A 9,067-nucleotide genomic window follows, 5' to 3' on the forward strand; every position below is an offset into this window, starting at 1 on the left:
CGCCAACCCAGGTAACAGCTGAAAACTCCAAACACCTCCAGTTCTCAGCTGCCCTCAGAGAGCCCGAAAGACTGGCTGGGGATCAGTGTAGGAAATTCACGCTGGGGATAGGGCGGCTTTGGGACAGGCTGTTGTTAGTATTCCTCAACTCAGCCTATTCCTTCTGCTGGAGGGTCACATGGAGAAGTTGTTCCTTTGAGGGACCTGGGCATCATCCTGGCAAACCTTGGGCCTCTCTTTGTTTCCCCTGCTGGTTCCTTCCAGATGTAAGAAGAAGGGGCCTGTTTTATATTTCTGTTGAATAAATTAGTTACACCTTTTGGGTTTTCTCACACAGGCCAGCACATCAAAACATGACTTCGAGTTCTGGAGAATGTCCCAGGGGTCCCAGACCCTCTGGAAAAACACTCATTTGGACAGCTGCAGGACCAAGAACTTGTCTTTAAAGCCCCTCAGTTAGAGAAAACTTGCCAAAAGGGACGGGGAGGGAATCTATGGTGAACTTAGTCCTGTGATCAAAACAAATTCTTTTATTAGATGCTAATGATTATGATGATGATGTTAATAGCTACCATTTATTGAGTATAGCTTGCCAGGCACTTAACACATTCATTCATTCATTCAATAAAGATGGCTTCTCATTATCTTATTTAATTCTCACAATAACCCTTTATGAGCTAAGTATTATTTTCTCCAGATGATAGAACCCAAGAGTAGAGCGCTTATGAAATGTGTTTAGTTTTCCTCAGCTGGTTTTGATAGTGGAGGTGAGACTTGATGTACAGATTTTTTTTCTGATTCCAAAGCTCATATTCTTAACTATTCATTCATTCATCCATTCATTCATTTATTAAACAAATATTTATTGAGTGCCCACTATGGGCTAGGCATTCTTCTAGGGATGTACTAGGGATGTAGGAGTGAACAAAACAGACACAGCTTTCATTCTAATAGAGAGACAGACAAAACCCAGTAAACTAGTGAAATTACAGTATGTTAGATGTTGATGTGTGGGAAGAAATGATGCAGATGTTAGATGTTAATTTCGGGAAGAAAATTTAAGCAAGGTAAGGAGTATAGGGAATATTGGAGTGGAGAGAGGATAATTTATTATTTTATATTGGGTGGTACGGAGTATCAGTTGCATAAGGAGACACCTTAACAAAGATCTAATTGAAGGGAGGGAGCCACTTACATGAGGAGAGTTCCAGTCGGGGGAATCTGTGCAAAGGCCCTGTGGTGAGAATATACTTTGCACTGGAGGAACAGCAAAGAAATCGGTGTAGCTAGAGTGAGACAAAATAGAAGGAAATCAGGTCAGAGAGGAAGTGGAAATCAAGTAGGGTCTTGTAAGTCATTGTGTGGGGTGAGTGAAATGAGAAGTCAAAGGAAGGTTTTGAGCAGAGGAATGACTTGAGCTGACATATTCTAAAGCCTGCTGTGTGCTGGTTAGTGTCCATATATATGATTAGTTCTGTCTGTGGATGGGGCCCAGGAGCAAAGATACCCCCATACCAACAGGTACATCTAGCACCCAGATGTTGGCTTCTAAATGCCTTTTTCCCAATGGAAGAAACCAGGGCTCCTTAGAGAAGGTGTTATTTTCACGATTAGGGCAGGAAAAATGCAAGATGGGATGTCTTCTGGTGAGAAATAAAGGGAGTGCCTGAAGAAAGATTGGGGGCATGTTGAAAGAGGACAGGACTCAACTTGAAGGTCAAATCTAGGGCAATTTGAACAGCAAAACAAATACTAGTAGAGTTAGATTAAATCCATAGGATAAAATAAAAATAATATAAACACATACTTGAATAAATTTAGTAAGTGGGGGAGAAGGAGTCAAATTAATAAGTGTAGAAGGAATGAAGGAAACACAAAATCACCATTAGAATTCCACAGTAATAGTTTTTTCAGGCAAGTTCCACCAACAAATGCTAAAATTGGAGGGTGAAAATTTGAACCGAATAGAATATTAGCACAGTTGTAAAGTATCTCCTCCAAAATATCGACCAGTTACAAAGGAAACCACAGTAACTTTGTCGTGGAGAAACCCAGTACAGGGCACTTTGAAATCAAGTAGTTAAGGTTAACATCACTAACAAGGTCGTGACATTATGGAGCCTGAGGATGATGCAAGGAGAAGAACGCACCATCACTTCTGTGATGTGCTTGCTGCAAATGCATAATCTCAACCTTGTCATGAAAGCACACCGGACAAACACAAGCTGATAGGCATTCTACAAAATGACTGACCAGTACTCATCTAAAGGTCGTTAAAGTCAAGGAAAAACAGAAATTGTGACAGATGGGAGGAGACTAAGAAATAACAACTTTAAGCAATGTGGATCCTGGACTACATCTGGAAAGGGGAACATTTTTTAAAAAACGGAGGCGGGGGGCGGAAAGGGTGAAATTTGAATACAAACCAGAGTTAATAGTGTTAACGTCCTGGTTTTGTCATTGTATGTTAGTCGTCAACATTAGGGGACGTTGGGTAAAGGATATACATGAACTGTCTGGACTAGTTTTGGAATTCTTCTGAAAGTCAGTATTTCAAAATAATTTTAAAAAATACTATAGAAGTTAACCAGACATTGTGCTGAATATGTACACATATAGAATCATTATGTCGTATGTCTAGAACTAACATATGTTATATATCAGTTTTATCTCAATTAAAAAAAACTAGATAAAAAAACATGAAAAACCTTAAACTAGATGTTGCTGGATTGAGAATATACTGTATGGGGGCAAGGACACAAGTCAGAAGACTAGTTGGAGGGCTGCAATGGAAATAATCCTGGTGAGAATAACAGTGGTTTGGACTCAGAGGGAGCAGGCAAAGCAGTGAGTATTTGGAGTCTGGACAATTTTGACAGTAGAGCTGACGATATTTGCTGGTAGAATGATTTTAGGAGGAGAAAAAAGGAACTCAGCATGACTTTAAGGTGTTTGATCCAAGCAACTTAACTTCCAACAGCATACATTTTTTAAAGTGTTTTATGTATATTATTTCCATTAATCCCCCAAAATATGAATTAAATATTCTAATCATCCCATTTTAAAAAATATCTTTATTGGAGTATAATTGCTTTACTATATTGTGTTAGTCATCCCATTTTAATAGTAACAAAACAACTAATATTTTCCAAGTATTATATATACACTGGCACTTCATATGTAATATCTTGTCTCATCCTCACTTGTGTCATTATTCCTATTTAATATAGGAGCAAATGGAGACCCAGGAGGCTACGTAGCTTTCCCACAGTCACCCAGCTGGTTAGTAATGGAGTTAGGCTTCTCCCACGTTGAGCCTCATTCTGGTGGCCACATACCGCACTGTCACAGCTCTCCACTGCCTAATTTTATAATTGAGGAAATGGAAATTTAGCAGGTGGCATAATCTGCCAGAATTCATGCAGTTTGAATGTGGCAAAGCCAGAATTTGACCCCAGCTCTGATTTCAAAGCGCAAGCCTCAGGCTCTGCTGTTGGATCCCGTACGTCTGAGTGTGGATGGCATTAGAGATGGAGCTCCCTGGCACAGCCTGCAAAGGGCTGGCTGGGGGCTGCTGGTGGCAAGAGACCACTAAGGCTGTATCTGTGACTATGGGTACCATCTCCAGGCCAGGGATTCAGGCGGCTTCCTTGCCCCTGGTTCTCCCACCAGCCAGGACTGTTCCATGCCCTGAGCGATGAGGGGGAGATGTCATTACAGGCTGGGGCAGCACGGCAGTTCCATATGCTGGAACCCCATGTGCTCAAGAAGCCTGCTATGCCCATCAGCCTCTTTGGTCAGCTGCCAGTTGGAAAGGATGGATAAATCATGCACTCATTTTAATGGGCCAAAAGGTCCCTGCCTTCCCTTTCTACTCGTTCAAAGGCCTGCCCTTACTACCCCTGCCCCTAAAGCATGGGGAAATATTCCTAGTCCCTGAAAAACAGATATGAAAACTTGTCAGAAGAAGAGAATATGCCCAAATAATCAGTCCTGAGTGTCTTGGGTAATAAATTAACCCCGAGTACTAAGAGAAGGTGATTGCGATTTTATTTTTCTGTTCCTTTATATATTTTTCTTTTTTTCCCATTTTTTATAATGATCATGCAAATTTGAATATTTAAATGATTGATACTTTGATAATTATTTAAAAGAAAAATCTAAGTGTGGACTCTGATTTAAGGTTCCTTACATTTGAATACTAGGTCCACTACTTATTAGCTGTGGAATTGTAAGCAAGTTAACTAGTGAAGTCAAAGTTTTCCTATCTGTGAAAAGAGGTTAATATGAGATCCTATCATGGAGTTTTTACAAGGATTAATTGAGATAATATACGCAATTAATTTAGTAATAACTTCTAGCTATATTGTTATTGTAAATATTAACTTTTCAAGAAAACTGGGTTTTCTTTCCTCCATGATATCTCCTGTCCCTTGTCCCCCCCATCTGAGTGCTAAACTCACCTTTTTGGCAAACAGAAAGACTCCTGGGAAAATAGGGAGCCCCTCCAATGGATGGTTTGAGAGAGTGTTGATGGAGGGAGATCCCTCTGAAAAAAGTAGCCATTTCACTATTACGAGTCTTAGCAAGGCAGTCAAACAAAGGCTGATGTTTTTCATTATTCCCGTTCTCCAGGGAGCACATCCGCAGTGTCTCCAGTAAATTGGACTTTCAAAGGTAAATGTAAATTCCAGTGTTAATTTATTTAAAGTAAATTATTCAGAGAGTCATATGTCAGCAAACCTCATTTTGTGGCACTATATTAATGTCTTCCTTAAATACAGCTCGCCCTTTCTAAAAGCTGTTTTATGGGTCCAGGAAATCTGTCTATTACAAAGAAGTGCTTATTGTAAAGGATGTTTTAGTCTTCGGGTTCAATTAGGGAGAGAGCCAGGGTCAATGGGAGCCCTATGTGTGAAATGGCCTTAAGAGCCAAATGTAGTAGGGAAGTGGGAAGCTCGCTAAGGCACCTGGGTTTATACCCGGCAGGAAGGGATGTGAAGAAAGAGAAATGAAGGGCTTGATTCAAATTTCCCCAGGCTTCAAGGAGCCCAGCGACAGCGACTGACCAATCCATTGAAGTGGAAAGAAGGCAAGTTCAGTGTGGGAGGTTCTAGGTCCTGGTGTCTTCTCAGGCACAGTTAATCTCTCCAGGTCTGGAGTTCCTTCTCTTTACATTGGGGAGAGGAATGTCTCCCCAAGGGGCTGCTTGTTATCAGTATCAAATAAAAGAACTGTGAAACAGTTTGAAAGATTCAAGGAGTCATAGAAAAACAAAGCATTATATTTATGGTTATGAATTACTATTTTTATTATCATCAGATCTCAGTTGCACAGGATTGAGTTACCGTTACTCCTCAATTCTTGACATATTATCATCACCATTTTCTTTATCCTCTTTGATCCTGGTTCTTCATCCTTATTCCCTGCCACCCCGCACCCTCCAAAACCGCTCTTATGTGTTTAATACATTCTTTAGAAAATACACACCACTCATCCATACACATATGGGTAATTTCTGTGCATGGACTTGTAATTTACATACAAATGGCATTGTTTGGTAGATCTCATTGTTTCTTTTATCACCCGTCTCTGTGTTTTTAAGAATTGTCTGTGCTGCTACCTTTACATCTAGTTATTACCTTAGAATTGCCACCTAGTATATCAGGATAAGCGTATTCCACCTTCAACAATAAAGTCTCCCAGTGAAGGCCTTCACACTGTCTCTGACTTGTGGCCACTGCAAAGAACAGCAATGACTACTCTTGTGCATTGCTCTCTACAGTCATGTTTGAGAATCTATTTGGAATAGATACTAAGGAGCAGAACCAGGCAAAGGACAAGAACAGGCAACTTCCAGAAGAGAAAACCCAAAGGACTAGCAAGCATTTGAAGTTTTGTTCAAATGTATTAGTAATCAGAAAAATGGGAACCAAAACCAATGAGCTACCACTTTACACATTTTAGACTCACAATGATTAGAAAGCTGGATAGTGCCAAGTGTGGGTGGAGATGAGGGATACAGGCCCTCGTCCACGGCTGGTGGGGAGGGATGTGGAGTGGTACCTGGCACAGTGGTTCTGGAGAACCATCTGGCAGTATTTAGCCAAATTCAGACATGCATAGTTTTTTGATAGGTATTGTTTTTATTATTGCATTAAAAATCATTATTAAGCACCTACTTTTCTCATTAAAAAATAATTATTCAATACCTACTAACTTAGCTCTACCTAGCTCTATCGGGTGCTAGAGCTCAGATGTGGTCCTTGCTCTCACGGAACTTAAGATACACCTGGAAATGTTTGGTCATCTCTGTACCACCAGGACCTAGAAGGGTGCCTGGCTAACTCTAGCTCAGTAAATGTCTGCTGAAGAAATGAACAAGGAGCAGCAGCTATTAACCCCACCACTGCTTTCTAATCTTACCGTAAGTCGACTAACTCTCAACCTTTAACACTGTCTCCCAGGCAAGGATGGTACTTTTTGTTCTGCAACCTATCCTTGGCCTCCAGGACAAGCCTTAAACTCCCCTTTCCTACCCCCTGCCCATCCCCCCCTCAAAGTTCTTTGTAACTAACATTAATTATCTTCCAAGCACTTGGCTAAGTCCCTTTACTGCCTAATATGCATTCAGTGATGTAAGTACTATAACTATCCTCATTTTACAGATGAGGAAACTGAAGCTCAGAGCAGGGATGGAACTTGTCTGAGATCACACAGCTGTTGAGGTGCAGGCTGAGCTCCACCCCAGATCATTTTTGCTCAATGATCTAAGTCCTCTCTATGACGTCAGTTGGGTAGGGTATATGGTTAGTTTGGGCTACTATAACAAAACACCACAGACTACACAGCTTATAAACAACAGAAGTCTATTTCTCACCATTCTGGAGCCTGGAAGTCCAAGATCAGCATTCCAGCATGGTCAGGTGAGGGCCCTCTGGGGACCACAGGTTTCTCACATGTGTCCTCACCTGGGGGGAGGGGCAAGGGAGCTCTCCCAGGTTTCTTTTATAAGGGCATCAACCTAATAACCTCCCCCAAATCAGCTTATCACCTCCCCAAAACCCACCTCCTATTACTATTCCACTGGGCATTAGGACATCAACTTAGGAATTTCGGGGAACACAACTATTTAGACCATAGCATGGAGCATTTACCTTTAACGTCTTACCTAGTGCTTTAACATATGCACTTTATGTTCAGGCAGATACCTGCTAAACAAAAAAGGCATTTTTATAACTGTCTGTTAAGGCATTGGATTTCACCTCACGGTCTGAATAGAGAATCACCAACAGCAGCTCCCCGCCCTCACCCTCCAACGGCACAGTTTTAAGCAGCAGAAGTGCTCATTAGAATGGAACCCCAAAGCTTTGCCTTAGCTCTTCCCAGAAGTCTCAGCCAGTCTGCTCCCAAATGGTTCTGTTCAGGGTTGAAAAGATTTATAGCATCCTCTAGCTGCTGACGATCTTTCCCTATCGATCCTGCTTCCGGAGCTCTGCTCAAGGGACAGGGAGTGACCGAAATGCTAAATTTTTACCAAGCTCACTGCAAAGTCAGCCAGACAGCCCAGGCCTCCTTTGAGACCTGGAGCTGAAGGCGGAGGGAGAACCACTGAGTCACACAAACTTCCTCCCGAGCCACAGTGGCCAAAACGTCCCCTCCCTGCAGCCAGTGCCCCAACAGCCAGTTTCCAGGGTTCATCCAAGGTCTTTGCTTGCAGGTTTCAGTCTTCCCTTTCTCCTCAGACGTTTACTCCACCAAGGCCCCACTACACCTTCATACCCCTGCACTCTAGCCCCTTTCACTCAGCTGAACTAGACCGCTCTCTGAGGGCAGGGACTGTACAGCCGGCTGGCCACAGCACTTAGAACAGAGTCAGCTGGGGGAAATGTTGAATGAAGGCGGGGGGAGAGAGAGGGAAAGACTGGGGGTTTGGTGTTGGCAGATGCAAATCATTACATTTAGAATGGAAAAACAACAAGGTCTTACTGTATAGCACAGGGAACTCTATCCAATCTCCTGAGATAAACCACAATGGAAAAGAATATAAAAAAAGAATGTATATATGTGTATAATTGAGTCACATTGCTGTAGAGCAGAAATTAGCACAACATTGTAAATCAGCTATACTTCAATGACAAAAATAAAATTAAAAAAAAAAAAGAATGTCACACTCAGTGGTCAATTTTCACACCAGGAACTGAGAATATGAGAAGCCAGTAGTACCATGGATGAGTTATAGATGCCAAATTTCAGTTCTAGGATTTTGGAGGGCAAGAGCATCATTTGTTTCATGTTTAGATGAAAGAGATCTTATCTATGGGACAAAATCTGGGTCAGGGATGGCAAAGTATCTGTCTATATATCACTCCTTTTAACTGTCACATCTATGACAGACACCATTAATTGTTCAAGGTGTCCTATTTCACTGAATAACCAGGCAGGCTTTCCTAATTATAAGAGGTGAGACCCCTATGCCATCCCTCGGCTAGGAACAGTGCACCATATTGTGCTCTGCACCACAGATGCTACAAAGCTGTGGTTTCTCACAGTCTGATTGGAAAGAAAATGCATTCACATATAAAAAGAGTAAATAACACTATAATGTTCTATGATAATTTATTCATTCATTTAACAAAAATTTATGGAGCACCTGTTATATATATATGCCAGGTACCATATGAAATACTGGAGATATACGAGGATGAATAAGGTGTGAGTTCCTGCTTTCAAGGAGTTTTTAGTCCAATGGAGAACATGGAAACATTGCATTTAATATAGAATGTGGTAAGCTGGTTTGGTATAGAAAATGTAGGGTGCTATGGGAACCCATAGGAATGGCCTTGGGAAGTCTAATATGGAACCAGAGAAAGCGTACTGTATTAGTTTCTTGACACTACTGTAACAAATTACCACTAATTGTTGGCTTAAAACAACAGAAATTTATTCTTTCATAGTTCTGGTGGCCAAAAGTCCAAAATGAGGGCCATACTCCCTCCAGAGTCTCTAGGGGAGGGTCCGTTCCTTGCCTCTTCCAGCTTCTGGTGGCTGCCAGCCTTCCTTGGCT

The sequence above is a fragment of the Mesoplodon bidens genome (assembly GCF_964165515.1).
Source record: "Mesoplodon bidens genome assembly, chromosome: 7".
In the NCBI taxonomy this organism is placed as follows: Eukaryota; Metazoa; Chordata; class Mammalia; order Artiodactyla; family Ziphiidae; genus Mesoplodon; species Mesoplodon bidens.